This window comes from Lampetra planeri, chromosome 51 (assembly GCF_965212315.1).
Source record: "Lampetra planeri chromosome 51, kcLamPlan1.2.h2, whole genome shotgun sequence".
In the NCBI taxonomy this organism is placed as follows: Eukaryota; Metazoa; Chordata; class Hyperoartia; order Petromyzontiformes; family Petromyzontidae; genus Lampetra; species Lampetra planeri.
Genome location: NC_136157.1, coordinates 199,832 through 214,168, shown reverse-complemented (window position 1 = coordinate 214,168; position 14,337 = coordinate 199,832).

Sequence of the window (14,337 nt, the reverse complement as noted above, 5' to 3'; positions counted from 1 at the left end):
TGTTTGAATATTTGGATGGCCTCGTGTACAAACCTTTGATGGTAGCCAGGAGGCTTGTAGAGCACCTTAGTCTCGGAAAAGACAATTTCATGAGAGCCCACAGCGTTGTAGCAATGATCGGCAACGGCGGAAGAATCCGTTTTGCCGTGTTTTAGATCTGACTTGTGCTCGCGTACACGATCAGAGATATGACGTTTCGTTTCTCCAATGTAGCAATCACCACAACTGCAACTCAGTTTGTAGACTCCAGGGTATTGTAAGTTAGGAATGACATTTTTCACAGATGGAATTAGGTCACGGATTTTATGTACTGTACTGAATCGGACTTGAATCTTATGTTTGTTTAGAATTTTGGAGATCTTTTTGGTCACGCCTGCTATGTATGGTAACGTGATAGTTTTGATCGGAGTTTCATGTGGCTGTTTTTGTATGGTGGGAGAAACAGCTTGGCGGATGGTGCGGTCAGAGTATCCGTTCATCCTGAGGGCCCGATGTACATGTCTTAATTCACTGGCCAGGTGGTGTTGGTCAGAAATGCCATGAGCTCCGTGGTATAGCGTTTTGATGAGAGAATTCTTTTGAGATGGGTGGTGGTGGGAATCGGGTTTCAACTAGGAATCTGTGTGGGTGGCTTTCCTGTAGACAATGTCCCAACAAAGACTCATTTCTTGGCAGCGAGTTAAGCCGCACCACCTCTACATAATAATAGGCTCAGTCAACCATTCTACACAACAAAGACTCATTTCCTGACAGCGAGTTAAGCCGCACCACCTCTACATAATAATAGGCTCAGTCAACCATTCTCCAAAACAGACTCATTTCTTGGTAGCGAGTTAAGCCGCACCACCTCTACATAATAGGCTCAGTCAACCATTCTACACAACAAAGACTCATTTCCTGACAGCGAGTTAAGCCGCACCACCTCTACATAATAATAGGCTCAGTCAACCATTCTACACAACAAAGACTCATTTCCTGACAGCGATTTAAGCCGCAACACCTCTACATAATAATAGGCTCAGTCAACCATTCTACACAACAAAGGCCCATTCCTAACAGCGTACTTCAGCCGCACCGAACCTCACAAAATAATATTCAGGGCCTACCTTGGCCCCTCCCACTCTCAACCAGTATATATACAAATACTGTGTTCTTGGAATTTCTCTCACTTGATGCAGCTATCGTGCTGTGACGGTTCCACCTGAAGACGGAGGCTTGTGTTGCCTCCGAAACGTCGTGATTTTTATTTTATTTTTATTTAACTTTTATTAATTAAAAATTTTTACCGACGTGACTTTACCGAACAAACCTAAGAATATGAATCCTTGCAGTCACGAAAGCTTCAAATCTAGAATTAATGCCTTAACTGATTGTGGTTGTTTCCATTGTACCTGCCATTTACTAGTACATTTCCCCCCCCCCCCCGTCCCACACTCAGCTTCCCACTTCTAGCCCCGCCCACTTTCCCTACCCCACACCCCCCCTCTCTCTCTTCCCCCTTGCCGCCCCCCTTTCTTACCTATATAACCTCTTGTCACGGCAGTTCTCTCACCTACTTCAGCATTTTCTTGCTATGGTTGTTCCACCTGATGAGGATTGCTTGTGTTGCGCGGCAGCCCGATAACACGTGCCCCGGCAGGCCGCAATTGTAGCAGGTGACACAGCCGCCTCCAAAATGAGATGATGACCTTGGCCACCACTGCTCATCCGTCCGTCACGCCCCATCATCACGCCGGTCCCTTACACCCCGAATCGACGCGCATGCCGAAAGGGGCTCCCCTCCATCAGGTGGCCCCGGCTCTGTGCGGGACACGGCACATGTCACCAGCGCCCTGTCCCATTGTAGAAGTTGCTTTGGCTTGGATGCACTTAGCGACCTTGAGAGACGAGACGTCATCATCTTCGACTGGAAGAATGGTGTGGAGGGATTTCGCCAAGGCCAGCAGTCTCTCGAGGACCAACGCGTCGATCCCATCGTGGTCCATTTTGGGGAAGGCAGCTTTCGCCAGCTCCAAAAGCGTGCTATGGAAGGCGAGGGCTGACTCAGTCTCCCCCTTGCGCCGCATGGCGAATTTGTGGTGTGTGTTCGCCGGAAGCTCGTAGATGGACGCCATATGCCGCAAGGGCGTCCTCGTCGAGGGCGGCAGGCAACGCCCGCAAGGCCTCCGCCTCTGGCCATCCCGCCAAGTCGGCGTTCGTGAGGCCGCCGCTTGAAGGCCACCCAGTCACCACTGCTAACCGCAAACTCTTTAATTAAGGGAAGCCATCGTCGGAGAGCCGGTATGTCCATCGGCGCCAACAGAACGTCTTGAATTTTGGTGGGCTGCGCGCTCCACGCTGGCGACAATGGCGTCCAAAAGCGCAGGCTGCGCCGCCGAGTTTCCCGCCTGCTGCGGAAAGGTGGCGGAGTCGTCGTCCCTGAGCGGCATCGCCGCTCCCTCCTTCACCGGCGAGACTGTGGGACTGATCTCCGTGAGGAGCGAAGCCGCAGCGTAGAGGAGCTCCGCGAGGCGACCATGCACCTCCCGGAGGGTCGCCTCCCGCATCTTCCGGAGCTGTAGGTGGCACGAGGTCCTCGTCCTCACTGTCCGACATCCTGGTACGTGGTCTGCGATGTGTAGACACAGTCTACTGCTAGCTTTATAGACTAGCGTGTTGGCCACTTCCGACACCAGTTGTAGTGAGTCCAACTGAGTCGCAGATGTTATTCTTAGAGGCATTTATTATATCAACACGTAATACACAAAGGGGTAACTGCCCCTTTACCACATACAGCCTAAGGTGGTGACCACCCAGCTAACTACACCATACGGAGGAGTTACAGCTATGAAGGGTCGGACCCTCACTCGGGTCCCGGCCACGTGTTGATGCCTTGTAGAACGTAGAGCTTCCAGCTTGTAGGACGTGGAGCTTCCAGCTTGTAGAAAGAAGCGACCCCGGTCCCTCTCTGGGACTCTCGAGAGCTCTCCCCGGACACATGATCACCCCCTAGCCCCCCCCCCCCCCCCCCCACCTGGGGCCCTCTGTGGACACTCCGGATCACGTATCTATGGTGTCAACTAGAGTGCCATGGCCCAGGGCAACCCTGTCCCTGGGCTGACACAAGGGGGAGCGGTCCCCCTTGTTCCCACAAAGGGGAGCGGGAGAGTGTGAGCCCAGGGACCGCACTACACGCTATGCGCGGTACCCGCGCTATTCCAGCGCTCATCAAGCCCTGCTAGGGCTGGTACTACACCCATATATGGGGTGTACGCGATGACGGTGCATCGCACGCCGTGCTATAGTAAAGCCGGCATCACACAGCAACCCACTCAGTGCTGTCCGCAACGTAGGAACATCGCACGCCACGACCCTCCCAGGCCGGCACCATACAGTGACATCCCCGATGTCACTACCCCTATCAATCACTACCCCTATCACTACCCCAATCACTACTCCTAACACTATCACTACCCCACCCTTATCACTACCCCAACCCCTATCACTAACCCTATCACTACTCCAACCCCGATAACTACCCCAATCCATATAACTACACCTATTACTACCCCTATCACTACCCCTACCCCAAATACTATCCCTATAACTACCCCTATAACTTCCCCAACCCCTATCACTACCCCTATCATGATCACTACCCCTATAACTATCCCAACCCCTATCACTACCTCCATCACTACCCCTATCACTACCCCTATCACCATCCCAACCCCTATAACTACCCCTACTCCTACCCCGCACCCCTCCTTAATCTGTCCTGCCTGTTTTCATGTCTCCATCACTACACCATCACTTTTAAGAACCCCACTACTTTTTAACATCTCAACCACTATCATATTTTTCATAATTGTTGTAAAAAGTGCTTCGAAATAAGTGGCGTAATGCGCGGTGTTAGCAAAGAGAAGGTGCAACTGAGGTCGCGCAGAGGTAAGCGGGGAGAAGCAGTGATTGAGCGGGTGTATTTGGGCACAAACAGGTGCAAGCGTCGAGACATGGCTCAGGCGCCGGAGAGGCGGCAGCAATTAGGGGGAGAAGCATTAATTGAGCGGGTGCATTTGGGGATAGGCAAGTGCGAGCGTTGGAACACGGGGTAGATGATGGAGAGGTGGGAGATGGAGGCGATATGAGAGAAAGCACGTGCTGGAGGCGCCGTATAAGCACCAACTTAATGGGGGGTAATTGAGGACCCATAATGAGGAGGGATACAGTGAGGGAAAAAAGTATTTGATCCCCTGCTGATTTTGTACGTTTGCACACTGACAAAGAAATGATCAGTCTATAATTTTAATGGTAGGTTTATTTGAACAGTGAGAGACAGAATAACAACAAAATCCAGAAAAACGCATGTCAAAAATGTTATAAATTGATTGCATTTAAATTAGGGAAATAAGTATTTGACCCCTCTGCAAAAGATGACTTAGTACTTGGTGGCAAAACCCTTGTTGGTAATCACAGAGGTCAGACGTTTCTTGTAGTTGGCCACCAGGTTTCCACACATCTCAGGAGGGATTTTGTCCCACTCCTCTTTGCAGATCTTCTCCAAGTCATTAAGGTTTCGAGGCTGACGTTTGGCAACTCGAACCTTCAGCTCCCTCCACAGATGTTCTATGGGATTAAGGTCTGGAAACTGGCTAGGCCACTCCAGGACCTTAATGTGCTTCTTCTTGGGCCACTCCTTTGTTGCCTTGGCCGTGTGTTGTGGGTCATTGTCATGCTGGAATACCCCTCCACGACCCATTTTCAATGCCCTGGCTGAGGGAAGGAGGTTCTCACCCAAGATTTGACGGTACATGGCCCCGTCCATCGTCCCTTTGATGCGGTGAAGTTATCCTGTCCCCTTAGCAGAAAAACACCCCCAAAGCATAATGTTTCCACCTCCATGTTTGACGGTGGGGATGGTGTTCTTGGGGTCATAGGCAGCATTCCTCCTCCTCCAAACACGGCGAGTTGAGTTGATGACAAAGAGCTTCATTTTGGTCTCATCTGACCACAACACTTTCACCCAGTTGTCCTCTGAATCATTCAGATGTTCATTGGCAAACTTCAGACGCGCATGTATATGTGCTTTCTTGAGCAGGGGGACCTTGCGGGCGCTGCAGGATTTCAGTCCTTCACGGCGTAGTGTGTTACCAACTGTTTTCTTGGTGACTATGGTCCCAGCTGCCTGGAGATCATTGAAAAGATCCTCCCGTGTAGTTCTGGGCTGATTCCTCACCGTTCTCATGATCATTGCATCTCCACGAGGTGAGATCTTGCATGGAGCCCCAGGCCGAGGGAGATTGACAGTTCTTTTATGTTTCTTCCATTTGCAAATAATCGCACCAACTGTTGTCACCTTCTCACCAAGCTGCTTGGCGATGGTCTTGTAGCCTATTCCAGCCTTGTGTAGGTCTACAATCTTGTCCCTGACATCCTTGGAGAGCTCTTTGGTCTTGGCCATGGTGGAGAGTTTGGAATCTGATTGATTGATTACTTCTGTGAACAGGTGTCTTTTATACAGGTAACAAGCTGAGATTAGGAGCACTCCCTTTAAGAGTGTGCTCCTAATCTCAGAAAGTTACCTGTATAAAAGACACCTGGGAGCCAGAAATCATTCTGATTGAGAGGGGGTCAAATACTTATTTCCCTCATTAAAATGCCGATCAATTTATAACATTTTTGACATGTGTTTTTCTGGATTTTTTTGTTATTATTCTGTCTCTCACTGTTCAAATAAACCTACCATTAAAATTATAGACTGATCATTTCTTTGTCAGTGGGCAAACGTACAAAATCAGCAGGGAATCAAATACTTTTTTCCCTCGCTGTATATAAGGGAGTGTGCGGAGCAACACGGGGTGGTTGTTGGTTGGATCTCAAGAGATGAAGAACACAAGAGTCGGGGAGAAGACGCCTGGAACGTCGCCCTCCTCACCTCGTCCTCCCCAGCAGTGTTGGCTGATCCCCTGCTCGGGGAAAGGACGAGCGTGGAGGTGTGAGGGAAGCAGGACAGGTTAGCGGAGTATAGAGTGAGGGAGTTAGCGGAGTATAGAGTGAGAGAGATAGCGAAGCGGGGAGTTCGGAACAAGGGTGTGTGTATATTAGTGTAAGTGAGGAGCATCCACACTGGATGCAAGGTAAATAAAGTGATACAGGAGAAAAGCTAGGAGTGTCCCTGCGAGTACTTCACTATATATATATAAAAACTAACTTTTTTTGCCAGGTAAGGGCCACTGAGCTGTATAGCTCTTTTTCAGAAGCAACCTGAGCACAAATGATAGCCCAATGCAAGTGGCTTATCATGTAGTTATGTATAGCAGCCAAATACTATAAACGCGTGATGTTGATTATAAATGTGGAGGGAAAAACTGGAGAATCCGGAGAAAAATCCAAGTGACCAGGGGGATAGAGAGACACGCAAACTCCAAACGTACAGCAGGCATCACCCACAACCTCCTGTATACCAGCCGAGGTATTTAACATCTCCGAGCCACCGTGCCACCCGAAATCTGTATACGATAGAAGCTAAGGCAATGGCTAAGGGAAGCGCCCCGACGGTGTGCTGCGGTGACTCATAACCGCACCGCGGTGAGGCCTGGGATGATCTGTGAGAACCTCTTCGTGGGTAGCAGCCGTTGGCCCCCCATGGACATCTCAGCCAGGACGCAGCCCACGGACCAAGCATCGATGGGCGTGCCGTATGGCAGGCCCAGCATGGCCTCGGGTGCCTTGTAAGCTGCAGTCCCCATCACCTTGTCCACTGTAGAAACAAGATGACAAAGAGACGACGTCAATGATGATGTTGTTGTTGCAGCATTGGCGGACTGATGGAGTTTGTCCATTATTGAGTTTTTTTTTATTAGATCGCATGAATATAAATGTGTTATGAAACCCGCCACCACCCAACACATTTGCAATTTAAACTTTTTCTACTGAGCATCACGGAATAATGGTGGTTGCTTAAGCCTCCATTTAAGATGAACATGAGTGGAGGGATGCAGACAAGGCCAAAGAGTCAGATGTCTTCTAAAACCTCCTGTCCCAGGTGCTAGCTAAAGTAGCCCCTCGGGATAGAGTCATCTTGTTGGGTGACTTTAATGCCCGAGTGAGTCATGATGCAGATACCTGGTTCAGAGTGATTGGAAGACATGGGCCAGATCAGCTCAATAACAGTAGGAGGCTGCTAAATATCTGTGCAGCCCATGGGTTTGTAATTACCAAAACACTTTTCCGACATCGGTGCATCCACACAACATCATGGATGCATGCTGGGTCCAAGCAAGAACATCTGCTGGAATATATAGTGACAGACCAGCAGATGCGGGCCCATGTCCTTGACACCAGGACCTACCGTGAAGCTTGTCTGCCCACTGACCATTGGCTAGTCATCTGTAAGATGAGCCTGCCAATCTTCCACTCCGTTGGTTGGTGTCCATTCAGGATCCCATTAAAACCCACAGTGGCCTGGTCTCAGCTAGCTGAGTATAGTTGCAAGCTAGAATTTCAACATCGCTTGCATCTGGGGTTGCCATCATCCCCTCCTCCTGATGCTGAGGGGAAATGGGTGAGGTTCAGGACTGTGGCTCATGCAACTGCAATGGCTGCATTGGGTATGCAGTCCAGACCTCCACAGAGATCCTGGCTGAAGGAGGTGTTCGGAAGATAGACGGTACCAATAGTGCCAAGATCAGCTTCTACTGAGGCTCGTGAAGGACGTTTCTGGTCAATCGAAGGCAATCACCCTCCAACAACGGAGGGCAGAGGAGCAACGCTCACAACAACGAGCAGAGCACCGGCCAGCTAAAATGCAGCGAGTTGGCACAGCAGGGGGCACAGCTGGTACATCTGCCAGTCATCTCAGTCAGTCAACCCATGGCACCTAGGTCTGTCTCGTGACCTCCTATCAGGGATGCCTTCGACACTTCACATGGCCTCAGAGTGCACCTGGCCTTGCACATGCGCAGTTGTGACATCACCGCCACTTAGTGGTACATGGTACACGGGGGAGTCAGTATGCTTCGGTGCCTTGAATTGCAGACCAGAATCAGTAGAATCAGAAGTGCATCTTCTCTTTGCACGATGAGCCTGTGGATGTATATAGCGTCTGACTAAAAACGGCATCTCAGTGCTTGCTACGTGCGACGGATTATGTGGATGTGCATCAAACGGAGCTCACACGGCTCGTTCTCAAGGAAGCTGCACCCAAAATCCACCAGCTGGATTGATCCTGTGGCGTTGTTCTTCACCATGATGTTTGCCTGGACATGACAAAAAATATTAAAGATAACAAACTAAAAACTATAAACTATTTTTTATTTTACCAGGTAAGGTCCACTGAGAAAAATTGCTCTTTTTTCAGAAGTGACCTGGCCACATATGATAGCTCAACAAAGTGGCGTATCATGCTTGGTTCTTTCGGTAAAGTCACGTAGAAGGGAAATTATAAAATAAATTTAACAGAATAAACATTCTCACGACGTTTCGATTGCAACACAAGCAATCATCATCAGGTGTGAAAACTACAGCAATACATTTTTAGCTGAAGTGGGAGAGATGCTGTGGTAAGGTGTTATATAAGTTAGAGAAGGGAGGGGGGAGTAGGGGGAGGATAGCGTTGCGTGGAATGCTATTGGACAGGGAGGAAAGTGGGCGGGGCTAGAAAGGTGCAGAAAACCAATGCCACTGCAGCAAAGCCAATGAAAGACACGAAAGCAACAGTAGCAGACGTTGGAGAAGTGCAAAAAATCGAACACCACTACAGTAAAGCAAATGAAAGACATCAAAGCAACAGTAGCAGTACTGCCAAACGCTGGGGATGCAATTTACTCGGCAGAATAGACTCGTGCTCGGTAAATATGATGGAACAACCATAGACAGTTAACGTTTTACCTGGTTAACAACAGTGGGCTCACATGACATTGACTTCTCCAAGACGGAGGTTCTCTGCAAGCCATCCGGCTACTATGAGAGATTCGTTCATGAGGCCATCCACATATACAAACACAGAGACAATTTCAACCGAGAAGATGGATTTTGGCTCAACAATCATTGGAAGAACGTGGTAAACCATTTCAGGTCTTGATTGATTGTGTTCACGTTTACGGTGACTTTCAAACCACATTCCATTCCCTGGTATTGACTATATAGCTTTTGTATTCTCTTCACGGATCGGAGTCTTTGCTCCACTGCAAGTTTCCTGCTACCATTGACATATTTCTTTGCCATTGACATATTTCTTTGCTTCCTCTTAGTACCTTTCACGCGACGGTCAATGGTATGGTGTATAGCAGATTGTATAATAATAAATAGTATAATAGCGAAATGAGACTAAGGTGCTCTGCAAACCTTCTGGCTACGATCAAAGGTTTGTCCATGAAGCCATCTAAGATACATAAACATAGACGTAAGTTCAACCAAGAAGATGGATACGAATTGAGCAATCATTGGAAGGATGTTATTAACCAGGTAAAATGTTAACTGTCTCTGGTTGTTCCATCATATTTACCGAGCACGAGTCTATTCTGCCGAGTTAATTGCATCCCCAGCGTTTGGCAGTACTGCGACTGTTGCTTTGTTGTCTTTCATTCGCTTTACTGTAGTGGTGTTCACTTTTTTGCACTTCTCCAACGTCTGCTACTGTTGCTTTCGTGTCTTTCATTGGCTTTGCTGCAGTGGCATTGGTTTTCTGCACCTTTCTAGCCCCGCCCACTTTCCTCCCCGTCCAGTAGCATTCCACGCAATGCTACCCTCCCCCGACTCCCCCCCTCCCTTGCTCCTCTCCCCTCTCTAACTTATATAACCCCTTACCACAGCATCTCTCCCACTTCAGCTAAAATTGTCTTGCTGTAGTTTTCACACCTGATAATTGCTTGTGTTGCAATCAAAACGTCGTGATAATGTTTATGTTTTATTTTATTATTTCCCTTCTACGTGACTTTACCGAAAGAACCAAGAATATGAATCCCTTTAGTCACGAAAGCTTTAAATCGAAATTTGGCTTATCATTATGTGGACAGTTATAGCAGCCAAATACTGAAAACGCGTGATGTTGTTTCTAAATGTGGAGGGAAAACCCGGAGGGACCCGGAGAAAAATCCGCGCAACCACGGGGAGAGAGACACCGCAAACTCCAAATATACAGCAGGCATCAGGGTCGGGATCGAACCCACGACCTCCTGTATACCAGGCGAGGTAGTTAACATCTCACCACCACAGCGCCCTTATTAGGGTATGAGCTGTTAGTGAGTAGCAGTAGCGCTTATGAAGGCTGGCACGGCACACGAGGGGGTGGTGTGGCCAGCATCACGCCCGGTTGGCTGCCTTGGTGTGATGTGTTTGGCGTGTTCACACACAACACGTTTTCGCTATAATGCGGTTGTTATTCTTCTATGAAGGAACACTTTTCGCATGATGCGGAATGCGCCCCGTTATGCCATGGAGCGCGCACCATTTTAACGTGGTGTACTGTGTGGGAATTCTGGGTCCACCCACGGAACAATATAGTACGTGGAACGAAACAGTGCATGGAATGATACAGTGCATGGAAAAATATAAGTATGTGGAACGATACAGTACGCGAAATGATACAATACATGAAGCAATAGAGTACAAAGGATACATCTTCTTGGTTCTTTCGGTAACGTCACGTAGAAGGAAAATAATAGAATAAGAAAAATAAAACATAATAAAATAATTCTCACGACGTTTCGGCCACAACGCAAGCAGCCGTCTTCAGGTGAAGAACAGGTCCGTCAGAAAGACAGCGTCCGAATGAATAAATATACGCTGCCAAGCCTAGTGGTGCTCATTCAGACGCTGTCTTTCCGACAGACCTGCTCTACACCTGAGGACGGCCACCCGCGCTGCGGCCGAAACGCCGCGAGAACTGTATTCCACTATGTTCCATCCCCATCATTTCACTATTTCCCTTCTACGTGATGACTTCACCGAAAGAACCAAGAAGACGAACCCCCGCAGTCACGAAAGCCCCAAATCGAAAGGGTCTATCTCGCTGGACTTCGGTTTTCAGCTGGTTCTTTGTTTTTAGCTTGATCTAACTGCCTGTCTGCTCTCAGGGTCCTCCTGACTTTTATACAATTCCCCACCAAGGGGCGGGTTTCTGTGGGATCACACACAACCCACAGCCCCCTCCCCTCAGGAAGAGCCCTGGACAGGGATAACACAACCAGCCCGCACTGGTAAGTAGAGTGATTCACCCGGGTTAGGTGTGAACGCGTTCCAACATCACCACCACACTAATTATGACTCTTACTAACTCCTGTAACTATAACTTTCACTAACACCTGTAAGTACAATAACTCTCACTAACTCCTATAACTAGAACTCTTACTAACTCCTGTAACTAACTATAACTCTTACTAACTCCTGTAAGTACAACTCTCACTAACTCGTGTAACTAACTAGAACTTACACTAACTCCTGTAACTACTATAACTCTCACTAACTCCTGTAACTAACTATAACTCTTACTTACTCCTGTAACTAACTATGACTCTTACTAACTCCTGTAACTAACCAGAACTCTCACTAACTCCTGTAACTATAACTCTCACTAACTTCTGTAACTACTATAACTCTCACTAACACCTGTAACTACTATAACTCTCACTAACTCCTGTAACTACTATAACTTTTACTAACTCCTGTAGCTAACTATAACTCTCACTAACTCCTGTAACTACTATAACTCTTACTAACTCCTGTAACTAACTATAACTCTCACTAACTCCTGTAACTACTATAACTCTCACTAACTTCTGTAACTAACTATAACTCTCACTAACTCCTGTAACTACTATAACTCTCACTAACTCCTGTAACTACTATAACTCTCACTAACTCCTGTAACTAACAGGTGTTAGTGAGAGTTATAGTAGTTACAGGAGTTAGTGAGAGTTATAGTTAGTTACAGGAGTTAGTGAAAGTTATAGTAGTTACAGGAGTTAGTGAGAGTTATAGAAGTTAAAGGAGTTAGTGAGAGTTATAGTAGTTACAGGAGTTAGTGAGAGTTATAGTAGTTACAGGAGTTAGTGAGAGTTATAGTTAGTTACAGGAGTTAGTGAGAGTTCTAGTTAGTTACATGAGTTAGTAAGAGTCATAGTTAGTTACAGGAGTTAGTGAGAGTTATAGTAGTTACAGGAGTTAGTGAGAGTTCTAGTTAGTTGCAGGAGTTAGTGAGAGTTGTACTTACAGGAGTTAGTAAGAGTTATAGTTAGTTACAGGAGTTAGTAAGAGTTCTAGTTATAGGACTTAGTGAGAGTTATTGTACTTACAAATGTTAGTGAGAGCTATAATTACAGGAGTTAGTAAGAGTCATAGTTAGTGTGGTGGTGATGTTGGAACGCGTTCACACCGAACCCGGGTGAATCACTCTACTTACCAGTGCGGGCTGGTTGTGTTATCCCTGTCCAGGGCTCCTCCTGAGGGGAGGGGGCTGTGTGTGATCCCACAGAAACCCACCCTCGGTGGGGAATTGTATAAAAGTCAGGAGGACCCTGAGAGCAGACAGGCAGTTAGATCAAGCCAAAAACGAAGAACCAGCTGAAAACCAAAGTCCAGCGAGATAGACCCTTTCTTTTTGGGGCTTTCGTGTCTGCGGGGGTTCGTCTTCTTGGTTTTTTCGGTGAAGTCATCACGTAGAAGGGAAATAGTGAAATGATGGGGATGGAACATAGTGGAATACAGTTCTCGCAGCGTTTCGGCCGCAGCACGGGCGGCCGTCCTCAGGTGGAGAGCAGGTCTGTTGGAAAGACAGCGTCTGAATGAGCACCACCAGTCTTGGCAGCGTATATTTATACATTCGGACGCTGTCTTTCCGACGGACCTGTTCTTCACCTGAAGACGGCTGCTTGCGTTGTGGCCGAAACGTCGTGAGAATTATTTTATCATGTTTTATTTCTATTATTTTATTATTTTCCTTCTACGTGACTTTACCGAAAGAACCAAGAAGATGAATCCCTGCAGTCACGAAAGCTTTAAATCGAAATACAAAGGATACAGTATGCAGAATGATACAGCGCGTAATGATACGGTACACGGAACAATGCGTACACGGCAGCGTACCCTCATCTCGGTTTCTGGAAAGCCTCTATGCCCTCCCCCCTGCCCAACCAATAATAACTCCACCGCTCGTCCTCTCCAACCTCCCGCCTTTATTACATTTCACACAACTTCTACCTCGCACCGCGTTAACCAAAGGGATCACTCCTGCACTGTGTAACGGTGAGCACTTACCGGCTTGATATCTCCATGAACAACCTTCTTCTTCTTGAGGAAAGACAGGACCTCTAGCATGGACCGTGCGTAGAGTTTAACTCGGCCCATCTCAAAGGCGCCATCCTCCTTCATGAGATCACAAAGACTCCCCCCCCTACAGAGAAAAAACAACAAAAGCTGTCATTTGCCACTTCTTCTACTTTTCGTATGGCTGCTGATGTAAATGCAAAGCAACAACTACAATTTAACATTGAGGTGGCCAAACCCAGACAACCGCGTCAAAAGCAGCAGAGAGTATCATCGCTGTGATGTATCCTTCGTATTTGTAGATCGGGCATTGCGTCGTTACACGTTATACTGCAGTCTGTTCTGGATGACCAGAGTCACACACTACTGGACGGTTTTTTAAGTTTCCATTTGTGCATCAAGTACCCGCATCTACTGCCGTAGTTTGTGCAGTGTATGCAGTTTAGGGTGAACCATGAGCTTCGTGGAAGATAAATCCAGAGATCTTCTGCATTGGGTCTTTCACAACAAGGCGGTGTTTGTGTGTTCTTTTGAACTCCATTTAGCTCTCCATGCTTCATTCGGGTTGAATTTGCATTGTTATATTAACGTTACGTTATATTAACGTGATGTCACCAAGGTGCATGTGCCAGGCTAGGTGCACCTGGAGTCTGCCTGAAGTGTTCAAGGCTCGCTGGCAGATCACGGTACAGACCCAGGTGCGATGAGTTGGCTCCTGTGCCAGGCTAGGTGCAGGTCACAGACATACCCAGTTGCCATGAATTGACTGACCGAAATGACTGGCAGATGCACTATCTGTACTCGAGGCCGACGAAAACTGAATTTCTGGTTTCGGCCGAAACCGAAACCAGACAGAAAGTTAAAAATTGACTTTCGGCCGAAAGCGAAGCCGAAAGTTTAACATCATTTTCGACCAAAACCGAAAGTTTAACTACACTTTCGGCCGAAAGCGAAGCCGAAACCGAAAGTTTAACTACACTTTCGACCAAGACCGAAACAGAAAGGTATATAACCGAAGTTACCGAACACAAGATTTATGAAATACTAGCTTTACTACCCGGCTTCGCCCGGGACTTGGATTCACCACGGCCGGCC